We start from the raw sequence: 19,892 nt of genomic DNA on the forward strand, positions 1-19,892 counted from the left end.
CAACGCCCGGTGTTTACATGGCAGGAATCAGAGGGGGGAAATTACGCTGTCATCCTGACATCTGTAGGAGGAGGACAATTTTAAAATTACACTGTTCAACACCTTTAATGATTTGTAACACAAGAGGTGTGGCTACTCCTATTAAATGTGTTGCCAAATCAATAAAAGGCATAATTGGAGTTGTTAGAGCAAATTATAGCACCCGTGCTATGTTGCAGTACAATGTTCTTTTGTAAACTGCCATTACAGGCAACGCTGTATTTCTCTCTTATTTGGCTGTTTCGTAATGAGTTGGCATTTTCCTCCATAATGGGTGCCCACTTTCTTTTATGGACCGCTCACTTTTGACTTTGCCTTGTTTGTGCAGCCTGTAATTTTCCCTTTTCCTTCAGCCGCCCCGGCTCCGCTGGGCTTTCAGAAGTCTGCTTAACTGACAATCCTCAAGTTTATCCACTATGTTATTTAATGGCATCGCTCACCCATCCTGTGGCTTACAGCTCTGCTACATCAACATAGAAAAGGGCCGCGAAGAATCCCAGCGCAGATCCATTGACATCAAATCAGTCGGAATAGAGCCGGAAGGGACCTTGGAAGGTCTTCTTGTCCAACCCCTTGTTCAAGCAGGTGACTTGTGCCATTTCAGACAAGTGACTCGCTTGCTTATCTTAAAAACCTCCAGTGATGGAGCACCCACAACTTATGAAGGCAAGCTCTTCCACTGGTTAATTGTCCTCACTGTACGCAAGTTTCTCCTTATTTCTAGGTTGCTTCTTTCCTTGATTAGTTTCCATCCGTTGTTTCTTGTCCTGCCCTCTGGTGCTTTGGAAAATAAGTTGACCCCCTCTTCTTTGTGGCAGCCCCTCAAATATTGAAACTCTGCCATCATGTCACCCCTAGTCCTTCTTTTTGCTAGACTGGCCATACCCAATTCCTGCAAGTCCTTCATATTGTTGGAAGAATTATCCTTCTGGGTTCAGTTCCAAGTGGGGAAAAAGACACTGGAAACATGGAGACTGTTTGGAAAGATGGTTTAATGGTGGACAGGACAACATGGCTTGGAACTCCAAAGACGATCACATGCTTCAAGATGAAGGAAAAGAAGGAAAAGGGCAGAGATGCTGAGTGTGCCTGGCTTTTATAACCTCTGTTAGGATTTGAATTTGAGCTTGTATTCTGATTGGTTGTCAGACTCCCATGGGGCCATGCAGGGGCCACTCTGTAGGCTGTCCTGAGTCCCAGGCTTGGTTGAGCCTTGCTGGATGATGATGTAATGAAAGGACTTTGGGGATTTCCTATCATAGCTCTACCTGGAGTAGATCTTTGTTATGTAAAATAGGCTGGCCTAGGCCAGAGTAATGGCCCATTAGCAAAGGTGGGGGGAGCTAAGTTTCTCCTTCTGAGGTGAGTTTCTGCTTCTGAGTTTCTATTCTTTTTAGAGGAAATATTCTGCCCTTTTAATTTTTTCTATAATATTTCAATTTTCTAGGAGCGGGGTAGGTTTTAACTTCCAACACTATGTTTTAGTCTCTAGGCCTTCAGTCATCTTAGTCTTTGTACTCTTTCTTTGCAACCATCAAGGGCTGTTTGCAAATATTTTGTGTCTGTGTGGGTCAAAAAAAGCCAAGAAGGCAGTTGTGATCATTAGCTCAAAGCCTCATCTCATTTGGACAGGCATGGCCCCAAAAAATGAACAGAAAGATTCTTTTCAACCTTGTTTCAAAAATATCAGAATTTGGATCCCCCACCCCTCAATGGAGCTGACTGGGAGAAAATTCAAAAAGGAAAAAAAGAAAAAGAAAGACCAGCCATGTAGAATATTTTTACAACAAGATGTCGTGATGGCCGCTAACGTGGTTAGTTATGGAAGAGCGTTAGAAAAATTCATGGAGGACAGGTGGATAAAAGGTTTTTATGATTAAAAATTGTAATGATATTATTGATAATTATTGACCCTTCAATCATCATAAATATGAGTCAGTTGCCAAGCGTCTGAATTTTGACCACCTGACCATGGGAATGCTACAGTGGTTGTAAGTGTGAAAAATGGTCATAAGTCACTTGTTTCAGTGCCGTTGTAACTTCGAATGGTCACCAAATGAACTTGTAAGTTGAGGGCTACTTATATAAATTAAATGATTTTTAATTGTTTTTTTTTTTTTTTTTTTATATATAAATTTTTATTATTTTTTTAACATAAAAAACACAACAACAAAGCATAAAAGTATCAGCTCCCCCATATTTTTGTACACACCGTAAGTCGGTTGGTCCATCGGTTTTGTGCATTCACCTCATAGTCACAATTACAGTTACTTTATATAATACTCTTATCAATACAAATTTATAAATCCTAGTATCTCTATTAAAGAAAAAAAAAGAAAAAATTTGACTAAACTTTTATTCGGTCATGCCTTTATGAGATAACTATATTTTAAATATTTTATTCTAAAACAAATCTTATACTCATACCAATTCTATCCCAAATATGAAAAAGAAAGAAACAAAGAAAGCTATTATATAAATATAGTATCAAAAACCAATAAAAGGAAAGGGAAAATAAAGTCATTATTATTCCTTATTATCTAACTTTTATATTTTAATATTTCATCATTCAACCATTGATAGAAAAGATCCCAAACTAAATAAAATTGTTTATCTTCTTGCTCTCTAATTTCAAAAGTCAATCTACTCATCTCAGCACATTCCAAAATTTTCTTTACAACTTCTTCTTGCAATGGAATTTTCTCATTTTTCCAATTTTTGCAAATACAATCCTAGCAGCAGTCAATACATTTACAATCAAATATTTCAACTCTTTACTATAAGTATCTGGTAGTATTCCCAATAGAAAAAACTCCGGTTTCAAGTCTATATGCTTCTTTGTCATTTTTTCCAGCCACATGTGGATTTTAGTCCAATATTTTCTAGCATCCTCACAAGTCCACCACATGTGATAGTATGAACCAGGTTTCTGATGACATTTCCAGCATTTTTCGGATTTGTTCTTAAACATTCTTGCTATCCTTGTCGGGGAAAATGCCACCTGTAAAACATCTTATACAAGTTTTCTTTATAGGCTGTAGACATTGTCATTTTATAATTTGCGACCATAATTTCTGCCATTTCTCTAAATCAATCCCATATCCAAAATTCCTCCCCACGCAATCATAGTTTCTTTAACTTGTTCTTCCTCAAGCTTAATTTGCAATAAATAACCATACAATTTTTAATCACCTTTTCATCAGTACCCATCAAAATCTTATCCAAGTCAGTTTGCTTATCATAAAATCCTCTGCTTTGGAATCCTCATGGTACTTTGAATATATTTGCAAATATGAAAACCAATTCATCCGTATACCTTGTTCTTCCAATTTTTGCATCGATTTAAGTTCACCCTTTTCATCTAATAATTCCCCATAGTTAACTGTTTGTTCCTTTTATAGATTATAGGATAAGAAAACGCTTCTATCTGCCGATAACCAAACTGGAATTTTCAAATAACACTGTTTTTTATCTTCTCCCAATTCAACCACAGAGACTCCTGTATATAATGCCTTCTAAAATACCCCTGTGTTTTAGTTCCCTTGTACCATAAAAAGCATGCCAGCCCAACAACAAATCATGACCTTCTAATGTCAACAATCTGGTTTTCCTTAATGTTATCCATTCTTTAACCCACGCCAAGTTTGCAGCTTGGTAGTACAACTCCCAATTAGGCAGTCCAAACCCTCCTCTAAATCTAGCATCCTGTAAAAGCTTTAACTTTATTCTTGCTTTCTTACCTTGCCATATATACTTCAAAACAATTTTATTTAAATCCTCAAAATATTCTTTTCCAAGCCTAATTGGTATTGTTTGAAACAAAATAAGACTCTGGGTAAAATGTTCATCTTAATTGTTGAAATCCTTCCTATTAATGACAATTGTAAGTTCTCCCATTTTTTCAAGTCTTGAGCTATCTGTTGTTTAAGTTTAATATAATTATTCTCCTTCAATGTACTACATCTTGATGTCAAATATATCCCCAGATACTTAACCTTGTTTGTAACTTGAATTTTTAACAGTTCTGCCAACTCTTCCCTTTGTTTCAGCAACATATTCTTTGACAAAATCTTTGTTTTATCTCTATTTATTTTCAAACCAGCCACCTCCCATAGACCTCTATCTTTTCCAACAGTTTCGAGGCTATTTCTATAGGGTCTTCCAAGATAAAGACTAGGTCATCTGCAAAGGCTTGTAGTTTAAATTCTTCCTTTTAATTTTCATTCCTTTTATAGTTTTATCTTCTCTAATATTTCTATTCAACACTTCCAAAGTCAATACAAATATCAAGGGAGAAAGAGGACAACCTTGTCTTGTGCCTTTTCTTATATTAATAGGATCTGTAAATTCTCCTCCATCATTACCTTAGCTGTTTGTTCATTATAAATTGCTTCTATTGCCTGAATAAATCTTCTAGCAAAGCCCATCTGTTCCATTAAAAGTAACATAAATCTCCAATTCACGTTATCAAATGCCTTTTGAGCATCTAAAAATATCAAAGCCATTTGCTTTTCAGGATGTGCCTCATAGTATTCCAGGGTGTCCAGAATTACTCTCATATTGTCTCTGATTTGTCGCTTTGGCAAAAACCCATTTTGGTCTGAGTGGATAAAGTTATTCAAGTACTTTTAAGTCTTTCTGCTAATATTGAAGCAAAAATTTTATAATCTGCATTTAGTAAAGAAATCTGTCTATAATTTTTGATTTGCAGTAGGTCCGCCTCCTCCTTTTGGAATAAGTGTAATGTAAGCCTCTGACCATGTTTTAGGTATCATCTTTTTAACATAACTTCATTCATAACTTCTAACAGTGGAATACACAGTGATTCTTGAAAGATTTTATAAAATTCTACAGGAAACCCGTCTGGACCTGGTGCCTTTCCATTATTTTGTTTCTTAAGTGCTTGACTTAACTCCATCATTGTTATATTACTTTCTAGCATTTCTTCAATCTCTTTAGGTATCTTAGGTAGATTTGCATTCTGTAGGTATTGTTTAACTTTCTCCTCGTCAATGTCTTCTTTCTTATACAAATGCTTATAAAAATCATAAATAATCTCTTTTTTTCTTTGCTGCCATAACAAATTTTACCTTGGTCGCCTATTAACTGCGTGTATTTTCCTCGACTCTTTCTCCTTTCTCAATTTGTATGCTAGCCATCTACCTGGTTTATTTGCATCCTCAAAATAATTCTGTTTAGCATTCCTAATTTTCTGTGCCAGTTCTTTCTTCTCTATTAAATCCATTTTATGTTTAGTTATATCCAGTTTCATTTTAACATCTTTTCTGTGTGGCATTTTCTGTAATTCTTTTCAAGTCCCTTATATTCATCATCCAAGGCTTTAAGAGTTCGCCTTTTCCTGTTGTTCTTTTTTCTTGTATAGTCTATTATCAAGCCTCTAACATAGGCCTTCATTGTGTCCCAAACATTCTGTATTGAGGTGTCTTCTTTTCTGTTCTCTTTAAAGAAGAAGGCCAATTCTTTCTCCATCCATTGTATAAATTCCTTATCCTTTAAAATAGAATTATTTAATGTCCATCTCGATCTTTCCTTTGTCCCTTCCATTCAATTGTCAATGGGTTATGGTCAGCCCAAGTACTTGTTTCAATATTTACTTCTTTGAATACTAGACATTAAATCTGTTGAGATCCAAATCATATCCAGTCTGGACCATGATAAATGCCTATTTGAATAGAACGTAAATTGCTTAGATTTATCATTTCTTTCTCTCCATATGTCTTTAAAGTTAATTCATCTATCATTTTAAAAAGGATTTAGGAAGAGTTTTCCTGTTATGCTTTACTGTTGTTGCAATATAGTCAAGTCTATTATCCACAATTCCATTAAAGTCTCCCATCATAATTACATTAACATAGTCAAGTTCGGCAGTCTTAGTATGTAATTTTCTATAGAATTCTTCCTGTTTATCATTCGGCATAAATTGCAATCAAAAGTATCTTTCTATTATTGTCCATTATTTCTACCATTAATATTCTCCCATCATCATCTGTATAAATCATTTTTGCTGGAATGGCCTCTTTAATATATAAAACCACCCTCTTTTCTTGGATTGTGTCAAAGAGGTATACAATTTCCCTAATTTTGGTTGTAATAACAATTGTTCATGTTGCTTTTTAATATGAACTTCTTGTAAACAAATTATGTCGAACCTTAATTTCATTAATTTATGGAAAATCTTCCTTCTCTTAGCAGCTAAGTTCAGTCCATTTATATTCATTGTAATCAATTTTTTTCTTCCATAATTATGTTTTATATTTAGATTTAACCACTCTCGTGGGTCTTGCCTCACGTTGATCTTTTAATATCCACTTGTCCACCTACTGCACCTTCTTCTTTTCCAACCTCCATTTGTTCCTCTTGAGATTCAATTGATGGGACCTCCTTTCCTGCTCCTCCTTCTCTGCCTCCAAAACCTCTGCGCAAAAACAGTTCTGCTTTCTCAATTGAATCAATTCTATGTCTCTGTTCCTGCCACGTAAACATCAATCCTTCTGAATCAACCACCTGTAAGACACCTCTTTTTCCAATAACCTTTAGTCAGGAATCGGTATTCTCTTCTCATCTCTCTCACTCTTCTAGGTATTTGTTTTAAAACCAAAATTTCTTTACTTTTGTATTTCAGTGGCTTCTCTCTTGCTACTTGCAATATTTGTGTCTTCAAAGATTTTTTAATAAATCTAATATGAACTTTCTGGTAGGTTATTTCTCATCGCATATCTTGTAAAAACTCGATATATCTCATCAATTCCATCCATCATCTTCTCTTCTGTTATCTCGAGTGCCTCCGCCAAGATTCCTACCATTATCGCAACCAAATCTTGTCCTTTTTCTTCTTCTATATTTTGGAATCTAAGATAAAATTCTGATCTATCCAACTCCCACTTCAACATCTCACTTTTTTCTTGTTCAATCGCTATTAATCTATTGTCGATATTTCCAATTTTCTCCTCTCTTGTTTGCCTCCCTCTTCAACATTTTGGAGTCTCTCTTCATATTTTTCCATCATCTGTTCCATCCTACCTGTTCTTTGTTCAATAGTATCCATTTTTACCTTAAGATCTTGAATTCCTTGCATAATCATCTGGAAGAATACTCTTCTTGTTCTTTTCTTTCTCCTTATCTTGCTTTAACAATGTCTGAATTGAACGCTGTCCAGATGGTGGGGAGGCAGAAGCAGACATAGAGGCACCGAAGATATAAATTTCTTACTCATTTTAAGTGGTTCCAACTCTTCAAGTTTTTTCAAATTTTAGTCCACAAAAAAAAGAGAAAGAAATATGAAATTTTAATCCAAGGTAAGAAGGCCAACAATAAAAAAGCCAAAAGTGAGAGAGAAAAAGAAAAAAAAAAAAAAAGAAAATTCTTCAAATTCTTCCTGACCTTAGTTCAATAAAAAAAAGAATGAGAAAAAAAAAAAACCATAAAAAAAAAAAAAGTAACAGTAAAAATAAAAACCCAATAATAATAATAAACAAGACAAAGCCAAAAAGGAAGAAGGGAAAAAGAAAAAGAGAAAAACAAAAACAAAACAAAAACCAAGAAAATAAGTTTCTTCAGATTCCACACCTTAGTCCAGCCAGAAAAAAAAAAAAAAAGAAAAAAATCTCAATTGAAAAAAGGAAAAGAAATAGTCCGCTAATGTACATTAAAAAAAAAAAAAAGGAAAAAAGAGAAAACAGGATCCAAATAGACAAAAAAAAAAATAAAATCAGTTAAATCAAAATAAAATATAAGTAGAAAAAAAAGAAATTCAGAGGCTTCCTTTGCAAATAAATCAAGCTTAAAAGTCAGGACCTTGATGTTAGTGAAGGGGTTGGCAGAACTCAAAAAAAACAACAACACTGCACTCTATTTAATTATCCAAGGCTCTAATTATAACTCCTTCTCTTTCCCACAAGCTTCAAAGCTGAGCCATGTATATCCAGAAAGACACCTGTAATAATATTCCACAAAGTGCTTTCCTCTATCTTATCAGGGGATGTCCTTGAGAAGAAGAGTCTATTTTTCTTTTTTAAATATTTCCAAGCCTCTAGGTGGCAGTGTTACAAAGTATCATAGTTCTCACTTTCCCCTCCTCTCTTAAGGGAAAGCCGGCTTGCACATACACACAAAACAAACACCGAAAAATCAAACAAAATCAAGAGAAGCCTCTAGCCCAGAAAATAAAAATAAAAAAGTCCAGAAAAAGAATAAAACATATGAATATATGAGAAAAAGAAAACAGTCCAGTTATCCAATAAGTAACAATAGAGTCCGACAAAAGCAAAGAAAAGAAAAAAATGGATTCTCTCTTTGACGCTTCCTAAAAAACGCCGCTGAATCAATTTTGTCAAAAACAAAACAAAAATCACACAGGTTTCTTCAGATAATTAGAGTAAACTTTCCAAATTCAAAAATTAAATAAAAAAAAGAAGTTCTCACCCAACCGACAAACTCTTTCTCAAACTCTTTCCGTCTGGAGTCGCCCGCCTCAGCAGCATGGGGCTGCCTCTCCGCCGCTGGCAAGAAGAGCTTCACCCGGCTCTCCAGGGATTTTGCGTATCCCCGAATCCTCAGGATATGCTTCTTTCACGATGGCTGTCCCTACGGGACAGCGTAGGTCCGTTGGACCGCCAGTGGCGGAGATATCGGCTGCAATCGAGGAGCTCGATTGCAGACCGTATCGCCACGGCGCAAGCTCCTCCCATCTCCCATTTTTAATTGTTATTATTACTACTAAGAAGTTAGACATTCCTTTCTAAGTTTAAATAAGAGCAGAGGAAAAATGCCAACTTGCTTGCTGACAGTTGAGAACCAATCTGCAAGAAGGTAGTTTCATTGCTTCAGGTTCAAGGTCTTGAGTTTAGCTACCATTCACAGTGTCACTTCGCTTCTGATTCCTTAAATAAATAGAGACCTCCTTTCCAATTAATTGCAAACTCTTTCCACTTGCATCTTTCTCCTGGCTTGGAACCGGACTGGATTTTACTCCCAGTTTGGTCCTTATCTATGAGAAATGGTTTAGTGAAGGATATAATGAATATTACAAATATTCCTTAGCATGCTTTGGGTCTGGCAAAGCTCCTCATGTGATACTCCAGTTGTAGGGGGTCTCCAAATTTGGCAATTTTAAGACTTGTGGACTTCAACTCCCAGAATTCCCCAACAAGCATGGCTGGTTGAGGAATTCTGGGAGTTGAAGTCCACAAAGTCTTAAATTTGTCAAGTTTGGAGACCTGAAAGGATGTTCAGGTCATTTCTATAGGGAGTCCTCAAGTTACAATCATAATTGAACCAGGAATTACAGTCATTAGAGTCAGTCATTAAGGGGGGGGGGCGTTAAGGGAATCAATTTTCTGCCATGGGCATTTTTCATCGGAGACCAGAAGTAAACATTGTACTGGCAAAAAATTTGTAAATCATGGTCATGTGATCATAGGATGCTGCCAATGGCTGCACATGCAGGTTGACTGCCAACCACCCAAAACATGATCATATGAAAATGGGGGGCGTGGCGCATCATAACTTCAAATCCAGGTAAAAAGTAACTTTAGGGAAGTCGGTTGTAATTTCAAATGGTTACAGTGTCCTAGGATCTTTGGCGACCTTCGGACAAGTCAGGTCAATGGGGAAGCCAGATTCACTTAACAACTGTGGCAAGAAAGGTCATAAAATGGGGCAAAAAGTCACTTAACTGTCTTGCTTAGCAACCAAAATTTGTGGCTCAATTGTTGTCGTAAGTCAAGACTACCTCTATAGTTTTGCTTCCTGTCAAAAAGGAAATCCCTTTTTCATACAAAGAACGGTTGCTGGAATTGAGTATGTCTAGTTTAATGAAAAGAAGGACTAGGAGTGACATGGCAGATTGTTCTAACTTTGAGGAAATTTCTCCGTAGTTCTAGGTTGCTTTTCTCCTTGATTAGTTTCCATCCGTTGCTTCTTGTCCTGCCTTCAGGTGCTTTGGAGAATAGCTTGACTCCCTCTTTTTTAGGGCAGCCCCTAAGATATTCTAATCTCTCTATATACTGTATAAGTGAAATATCATTCATGCATCATCACAAAATCTCCAGAACCGTAAAGCCTACAAACTTGAAATTTGGCACGTATGTTCCTCTTGGCTTCTAGGGGCTCACTAAGAAAGGATTTTTTCGAAATGACCATCAGAGCATTAATATTTCCTATATTATTATTAACAGGCTCTGATGCTAAGGAGTCCTACTCCCCCTCCCCACCTGAAAATAAATCTGTTCCAAATGCAAAACACAAGCAGAGGAGTTTCAGTTTCAGTTTTAGTTTCACAGCATGAAGCAACTTTAGTACAGAACAATTGAGCTAAGCCATGCCCAGTCTCCTTGCTGACTCCTTCTTCCTCACACAGCAAATACTGGTTCAGTTTCCAAACAGCCCTCAACTCTCTCACACATTGAGAGGACGCTAGCCAGATGAATACCGATGGATGCTGGTAGGCGGAGGCAGAATTTTTTCCCCTTATTTTCCTTCCCAAAAACTAAGCCCGACCACATAGTTTCGTAGGGAAGCACGGGTATCGAGCTAGTATTAGATATTCTAGATATTCTAATATTCGATATTCTAATATCTCAGGGGTTGCCATAAAGAAGAGTGGGTTAACCTATTCTCCACAGCCCCTGAAGGCAGGACAAGAAGCAATGGATGGAAACTAAGCAAGGAGAAAAGCAACCGAGAATTAAGGAGACATTTCCTGATAGAACAATTAATCAGTGGAACAACTTTGCCTCCAGAAGTTGTGAATGCTCCAACATTGGAAGTTTTTAAGAAGAAATCGGACAGCCACCTGTCCATTTGTCCAGTATCCAGTATTTTTTTTTTTTTTTTGCAGAATATAATGGAGGCAGAGTCTTCAAAATGAAGACAGAATGCCACCCAGGAAGATTTTGGTCAGCCTTGTTGTGGTCCGGTGTTTGCATGGCCCCTGTACTCCCCTAACTAAGCAGCTGACAAGTCAAACATTTTTCCTTTGCATGCCCGCGACAGACCCACATACTGCTTCCTCATTAGCAGCGGTAAAGCAAAAATGCAACACAACCAACAGTTTTCACACCAAACCGATGGAGCGGTCAAGAGTGCTAAGGTTGCCGAAATGGGCTTGATATATTCAGACTTAGTCATCATCGGTTTTGCTGGGAACAAAGCTAATCTTAGACTGACATCCAGCTGACAATCCGATAGCTAAGTGTAGAGAAGAATTGTGTAACATTTCACACTGCCGTGTGACTGGAGGCAGACATGAGTTTCTTCCTGGAGAGATCTCTCGTCTTCACTTCTCACCAAGGCCTGTTGGTTAGTTTATTCTAATTTCTTGCAAACCTGCCTTGTTTTGCCTTAAACTTTCTATAGAATTTTTACCCCCCTGTGCAAGGTCCTCTTGATAAAGTCAAAAGGAGGATATTGCTGAAGTTTATTAGCAGAGCTTGTACACCACCTAGTAGCTGAATCTTTCTGTGCCATTAAGAGAGAAATTTAAAACTAGTGATGTTTACAAAAAGCAGGGAGGAAAGAGATGAAAGTGGAGATTTTAAAAACTTACCATATAAGGGGAAATAAATCAAAATGCAAGAGGACAAAATGTTTGTACTATAGGGTAGCCTGAAATACAAGCACAATTGAGCCCAACAGTTATGTTCTTGTAAGATATTTGTTAAGCGAGTTTTGCCCCATTTTGCAACCTTTCTTGCCACCGTTGTTAAGTGAACCACTGCAGTTGTTAAGCTAGTCACAACAACTCTCTAGACTGAGAACAAACAGATAAGCCCTTCAGAAAACAAGAGCTTTATATTCCTTGTAGGCAGCTGGTCGTGCAAATCCTTCCATTCCCTGCCATCCTGTCAGAGCTGAAGAAGCTTCTTGGGTGGGAAGCGAAACGTCTTCAAAGAAAAACGAAGGAAGTCCAGTTGCCTCTTGAAAAAGACCTTTGGGACAACCATGACCTGGAGGACTGAGAATCTCCATAGACAATAGAAGAGATATTTGTGGCTCAAGGTTGAACTGTGGGGTCTTTGATGCGCTCTGAGCTTCGTCGTTTTCTTGCAGACGTTTCATTACCCAACTAGGTAACATCATCAGTTGCTACTGCTGATGTTTCATTACCAAACTAGGTAATATCATCAGTGCCACTGGGTGAATGGTCTTCATGACCCCCTGGAAAGTTCATGTTTCGGAATGAGCAGCATCTTAAACTACTGTTTTTCAATTTGACAACCATGACCCGGATGACCGAAAATCTCCATAGACTTTGAGCTTGGTTATGTACTTGCACATGTTTTATTACTGAACTAGCTAACATCTTCAGAGCTCTGACTCTTCAGGCACCAAAGATGTCACCTAGTCAAGAAATGAAACTTCTGCAAGCAAACAACCAAGCTCAGAGAACACCAAAGATAGCCAAAAGACTTCAGCACTGACCACTAGTACTCCTCAATTTACAACAGTTCATTCAGTTCAAATAGGGACGCAGAGGCTCAGTGGCTAAGACATCGAGCTTGCCAATCAGAAAGGTCGGCAGTTCAGCGGTTCGAATCCCTAGCGCCACGTAACGGAGTGAGCTCCCGTTACTTGTCCCAGCTTCTGCCAACCTAGCAGTTCGAAAGCATGTAAAAATGCAAGTAGAAAAATAGGGACCACTTTGGTGGGAAGGGAACAGCGTTCCGTGCACATTCGGCATTTAGTCATGCCGGCCACATGACCACGGAGACTTCTTTGGACAGTGCTGGCTTTTCGGCTTTGTAACGGAGATGAGCACACTGCCCCCTAGAGCCGGAAACAACTAGCACATATGTGTGAGGAGAATTTGGTAACTTTGAACTGTTGGAAGTTAAAACCCACCCGCTCCTAGGAAAATGGAATATTTTAGGATATACTAAAAAGGCAAAATATTTCCCCTAAAAAGAAAAACAGAAACTCAGAGAGGCAGAAACTCACCTCACCACCTTTGCTAAAGGGCCATTACTCTGGCCTGGGCCAGTCTACTTCACATAACAAAGATCTACTCCAGGTAGAGCTATGATAGGAATTGCCCAAAGCCCTTTCATTACATCATCATCCAGCAAGGCTCAACCAAGCCTGGGACTCAGGACAGCCTACAGAGTTGCATGGCCCCATGGGAGTCTGACAACCAATCAGAATACAAGCTCAAATTCAAATCCCACCGGAGGGTATAAAACCAAGGGATTTTCAGCATCTCTGCCCTTTTCCTTTTTTCTTCACCCAAGGCATGTGATCCTGTCCACCATTAAACCATCTTTCCAAGCAGTCACCATGTTTCCAGTGTTCTTTCTTCCCCACTTGGAACTGAACCCAGAAGGATAATTTCTTCCAACAGAACTGAATAAGGTAAAGGTAAAGACCTTTACCTTATTCAGTTCAAAGTTACAACAGCACCGAAGAAAAGTTATTTATTTCTCACAGGGGATGACTGTTGAGGCATCCCCATGGTCACACGATCAAAATTCAGGCGCTTGGCAACCGATTCATGTTTATGACCGGTTGCATTGTCTCAGGATCGTCTGATCCCCTTTTGCGACCTTCTGATGAGCGAAGTCAATGGGGAAATCGGATTCACTTAAGAGCCGTGTTGCCAACTTAATGACTGTAATGGTTCACTTAACAACCGTGGCACGGGATGGTGGGCAAAACCCACTTAACAAATGTCTCACTCAAGCAGCAGACTTTTTGGGCTCAACTGTCGTCAGTCGAGGACTACCTAAAGAAAGTTGGGTTAGCTGAGGGACGTTCCAACTTTAAAATTCTCTGAGACGCTTCACAACATGATCCCTGATTGGTTGGGATCATTCATGGGAATAATTCAGAAAGGAGAAAGAAAATACCCACTGTGTTCGTACAGAAATTACTTCCAAACAGCATCCATAATGACAAAAGCCTCACATGGGTTCAGAAGAGATACATATTCATAGTAAATATTTGGGCTGGAAGCTTTGGGCAGCTTTAACTAAGGGTAATTTTGCCCAAACAATCACAGTTGGAAAATAATTGTTATAGCCTTATTATTCCAAACAATGACCAATGCACTATTTTGTCTGCAGAGCCAGAAAGTAACAATTGCTTTCCTCCTCCCTGAGCAATTTTTACTATTTTTAAATAAATTAGAGGGTGGGTAGGAGAAGGTGGGAAGAGAAGGAAGGGGCCTGTAAAAACACCTGCTGATATTCTCCCAGGTTGATATTTGCAATCGAGTTGCATTTAAATGACCAAACTTGCCTTCTTTTTCACGGTCCTCTCTGCTTTTTCATGCTCGCTCTCTCTTAACTTGTCCCTCTGCCAAGATTATAGCTGCGGATTTTGCAAGGGCCTGAGAGTATCTTGCAAAGCTGGACTCTTCCTCGAAGCAATTTTGCTCAAACTGCTATAAGGTGTCTATGCTGCAGGCTTGGTTACTCCTGAGTAAGGAAAAAGGTAAAGAATGCATTCAGGACAGGAGTTGGGAAAAGGAGAGGAGGAAGAGGAATAGAAGGAGAAGGGAGGGAGGGAGGGAAGGAAGGAGGAGGAGGAGGAGGAGGGGGGAGAAAGAAGAGGAAGGAGGAGGAGGAAGAGAGGAGGAGGAGAGAGGAAGAAGAGGAAGAAGGAGTGGGAGGAGGAAAGGGAAGGGGAACACAAGAGAAGGTAAGGGGAAGAGAAGAGAGAAGAGAAGGCGAGAGGAGGATAGGGAAAAGGAGGAGGAGGAGGGAGAATGGGAGAGGAAGAGAAGAGTAAAAGGAAGGGGAAGAAAAGGAGGAGGAGGAGGAGGAGGGGAGAGGAGGAGGAGGAAGAAACCTGACATTAAGAAAAATTGCTTATGCCTTGGAAAATGGGCTTAAAATTCCTGGGTTTTTTGTTTTTTTGAAGGAAGGAAGGAAGGAAGTCAGGTGATTGGATTCCTCTTGGCAGAGATTCCATAAAATTACTCACTCTCTGCTGAGTTTCACAGTACGGTTCCTTGTACTATCCATTGCTCGGGATTTTATTTTTTCTGCTTGTGAGACAAATTCAGATGTACGCGAAAGCAGAACAGTTGGATCCCTCCAAGATCAAGATTTTTACTTGCATGCTCTAAAAACATGCTCCTTGAGGTAAAAAGGATAACTATCCCCATAAGGTATTGTCTCCCCAAATTGACTTCACTCTGATTGGGCTTTAAATGTAGCATACAGGTAGTCCTTGTCTACAGCCACATTTGAACCCAAAACTTCTGTTGCTAAGCGAAACATTTGTTCAGTGCCCCATTTCATGACCTTTCTTGCTCAACAGTTGTTAAGTGAAACACTGCAGTTGTTCAGTTAGTGACATGGTTGTTAAGTGAAACTTGGTTCCTCATTGACTTTGCTTGTCAGAAGGTCGCCAAAGGGGATCACACAGCCCGGGGATGATGCCACCATCATAAATACGAACCAGTTGCCAAGCGCCTGAATTTTGATCATGTGACCAAGGGGGATACTCACTGCAACGGTTGTAAGTGTGAAAAACAGTCGTGTCACTTTTTTCGGTGTCGCTACTTCACTAAACGAACTGTTGTAAGTCAAGGACTACCTGTAGTCGATCTAGAGAGAAGGGAAATGATACTGTATGTTAAAACCAGAATCAAAACTTATAAAGGAGAATATTTGTAGCTCAGGGTTGATATGAGGGGTCCTTGGTTCTCTCTGAGCTTGTTTGTTTTCTTGCAGACGTTTCATGACCCAGCTAGGTAACATCATCAGTGCTAGAAGGAAGTAGAGATTCGAGGTGGGAGGAAGATGAGTAGAAAGGATTGTGTGGGTCTTTGGTGGTGCTCTCTGAGCTTGGTTGTTTTCTTGCAGACGTTTCATGACCCAGCTAGGTAATATCATCAGTGCTTCATCATCAACTACCACTGAATATGTTACCTAGTTTGGTAGTGAAACATCTGCAACAAACAACCAAGATCAGAGAGCACCAAGGACCCCTCAGAATCAAAACTGTTTATTCATGTCAGGAGCATCACAATTAAAAAAAATGCATACTGCATACTGCATGAGACAAAATTTAAAATATACAACATTAAAATATGTACAAGTTAAACAGATCTTGCCCAGAAACCATCAACATTAATTGTGTTCCATTGCGCTGCCATGGTGTCCTCAAGTGTACACTGATCAGGGCACAAAGGACAGGCATAAGTTGTATTGTTGTCTGCAGGTCACCACAATCGCAAAGGGCAGAAGCCACCGGGTAGCCCCGTTTGTTCAGCATCTCTCTGGATCTTTTTTTACCCATGCACAGTCTATTCAATATTTCCATACTTTTTTCAATTTTTTCAGTGCCGTCGTAATGTCAAAAGGTCACTGAACGAACTGTTGTAAGCCAAGGACTATCTATGTATGGTTACTGTTGCTGGTGTGTTAGTTCAATCCTCTGCCTCTACGGATGGTTCTTTACACCATTTGGGTATCATTTAGAGCCATGGTGGCGCAGTGGTTAGAACGCAGTATTGCAGGCTAACTCTGCCAACTGCCAGCAGTTCGATTCTGACCGGCTCAAGGTTGACTCAGTCTTCCATCCTTCCGAGGTGGGTAAAATGAGCACCCAGATTGTTGGGGATCATAGGCTGACTCTGTAAACCAGTTAGAGAGGGCTGTAAAGTGCTGTGAAGTGGTATATAAGTCTAAGTGCTATTGCTATTGCTATTGCAGGCAAGCTCTGCTCACTGCCAGAAGTTTGATCCTGACTGGCACAAGTTGACTGAACTTTCCATCTATCCGAGGTTGGTAAAACAAGAACCCAGATTGTTGGGGGCAATGTGCTGCTTTGTAAACCAGTTAGAGAGGGCTGTAAAGCATTGTGAAGCATATATAAGTGCTACTGCTATTTAACTTCTCAATTCTCACTGCAACTCTATTTTTGCTCCTAAATTGACTATCCAGTCCCAGTAGTTCACTAGTTATAACTGCAAATTGGGATCAAAATTTCCATTGCTAAGCAAGACACTTCTGAAGGGAGTCACGCTCAATTTTTTAAACTTTTTTTTTTGCCATGGTTGTTAAGTGAATTGCTGCAGTTGTTAAGTGCATCATCCAATCATTATGTAAATCTGGCTTTCCCCATGCATGTCAGAAGCCAGTTGGGAAGGTTGGAAAAGGGCGATGCATCCTATGGGATGCTGCAACCATCATCAATACATGCCGGTTGTGAATTTTGATCCTATGATGGTTAGGATGCTGCAATGGTTGTGTGAGACCTGTTGTAGGTCCAGGGGTGGGGATTCAGCCACTTTGGGTGAACCGGATGTTAAATTTGCATCATGGTTCGCCAAACCGGTAGTTGAACTGACCAGTTGGTGCCGCCAACCCTGCCCCCTCCCAACCCAGGAGTCCCCACGCAGCACTTACCTGGATGCAGGTAAGTGCAGGGTCCGCGTGGAGGCTCTGGAGGGTGAAAAATGGCCCTCCTGGAAGTTTCAGAAGTCTGCAAATGGGCCTGTTTCCGACTTCTGGAGGACCTCCAGAGCTCAGGGGCGGCCATTTTCCCCCTCCCAGAGGCCCGAAGGAAGCCTCCGGTCTCTGGGGAAGGCAGAAAATGGCCGAACCGGAAGTTCTGGTAGGCCACACCCACCATGGCCACGCCCACCCAGTAACCAGGCAGAGAACCGGTTGTTGGGATTTTTGAATCCCACCCTGTGTAGGTCCCGTTTATTCATAGCCATCATAGTTTCAAATAATCAGTAAACAAATGGTTGTCAGTCAAGGACTCTCTCTCATTAGGTTTTATATTTTAGAGGTGATTCTAAGCTTACCACTTTGTCTCTTTAGATTTTAGATTTCCAAATCTTCTTTTTTTTCCCCCCCAGGAGGGATCTTAGAGGTCTGCTAGTCCAACCTTGTTCTCGGGCAGGAAGCAGGGAGTTGAACTCCATACAATTTAAACGGGCTCAGATTGAGAAATACGGGCTTCGGCGGTCCACTAATTTGTTTCAGAGGAAACTTTGTACATTCTCGTATGAACGCTAGATGGTAGGACAGCGTTTCTCAATGGAAAACGTGTGGACTTCAACTCCCAGAATTCGCCAGCCAGCCAAACCTTAGTCTGGCAAGATTCTGGCTGTGGGTGAACAACAGTAAAGGAAATACTCATAATATCTCCACCTGTCGTTCCTTGGTTCTTTGAGCCTGACGTGAATCTTGCCAGACTAAAGCAATTATCTGTAACAGCTAGAGATATACTCTTAACAGAATAACAGAGTGGTAAGAGATCTTGAAGGTCTTCTAGAATTTAGATCAACCTCCCCTCCCCCACCGCTCAGACAGACCCTTTACCGGCTGTCCAATCTCTTCTTAAAGCCTCCAGTGATGGAGCATCTATAACTTCTGGAGGTAAGTCATTCCACTGATTAATTGTCCTTACTCTCAGGAAGTTCTCAATCCAGTCACCTCCTTCTCTGCCATCCCCTTCTTCTACTTTTGCCCTCCATCGTTCCCATGCGTCCTTCCTTCTCTCGAGGTGGCCAAAGTCTTTGAGTTTCATCTTCAGGATCTGGCCTTCGAAAGGGCAGTCAGGGTTGATCTTCTCTAGGACTGACCAGTTTGATGGCCTTGCAGTCCAAGGGACTCGCCAAGGGAGTCTTCTCCAGCACCAGAGTTCAAAGGCCTCCGTTCTTTGGCGCTCAGCCTGTCTTATCGACTCCAACTTTCACAGCCATACATTGCAACTGGGAAAACCAGAGCCTCGACTATATTAGTCTTGCTTTTCGTTAAACTAGACATACCCAATTCCTGCAACAATTTTGTGGATTGAAACCCAAGGCATTAAAACTATTCAAAATCTTAGTCTTAGTTTTTTTTTAATTTTCAAATCCGAACATAGGTGATATGAAAAACAGCAGGTGGCAGCACCTAGCCAACCTTCAGCTGATCTTCTAAAAATTAAGCAGGTCAGTTTAGGTTAATATCCAAATAGGAGACCATTAAAAAACCCAAAGCAAGTTTAGAATGTCAAGAAACGTGGCATAAGAAGACAGTGGTAAACCGCTCAATTATTATTGTCGAGAAAACAACATGGATGTGTTCACATAGTTTTCAAGAAGGCTCATATGAAGGAAGCTTATTATTCTTTTAATAATGATAGCATTGTTCCAATATCTCAGGGGCTGCCCCAAAGAAGAGGGAGTCAAGCTATTCTCCAAAGCACTTGAAGGCAGAACAAGAAGCAACGAGTGGAAACTAATCAAGGAGAAAAACAACTTAGAACTAAGAAGAAATTTCCTGACAGTGAGAACCAATTAATCAGTGGAACAATTTGCCTCCAGAAGTTGTGAATGCTCCGACACTGGAAGTTTTTAAGATCCCTTTCAACAATATTATTCTGTTACAGGTAGTCCTCAACTTACAACAATTTGTTTCGTGACTGTTCGAAGTTACAACAGCACTGGGAAAAGTGACGTATGATCATTTTTCACAGTTATGACTGTGGCAGCATCCCCATGGTCACGTGATTTACATTCAGCTGCTTGACAACCTGGTTCATATTTATGACGGGTTGCAGTGTCCTGTGCAATTGTCTTTTGCGACCTTTTGACAAGCATAGTCAACAGGGAAGCCACACTCCCTTAATAACCGTGTGACTAATTTAACGTCTGCAGCGATTCACTTAACAAATGGGGCAAGCAAAGTCATACAACGGAGCAAAAGTCAAATCTTAGCACATTTCTCACTTAGCAACATAGGTTCTGGGCTCAGTTGTGGTCGTAAGTCGAGGCCTACCTTTATTCAGCCACGAATCTTCTCCAGAGGTGGGTATTCAGCCGGTTCTGACCGGTTCTGGAGAACCAGTAGCGGAAATTTTGAGTAGTTTGGAGAACCGGCCAATGCCAC

This window comes from Pseudonaja textilis, chromosome 1 (genome assembly GCF_049901715.1).
Source record: "Pseudonaja textilis isolate UNSWEBS1 chromosome 1, rPseTex1.2, whole genome shotgun sequence".
Taxonomy (NCBI): Eukaryota; Metazoa; Chordata; class Lepidosauria; order Squamata; family Elapidae; genus Pseudonaja; species Pseudonaja textilis.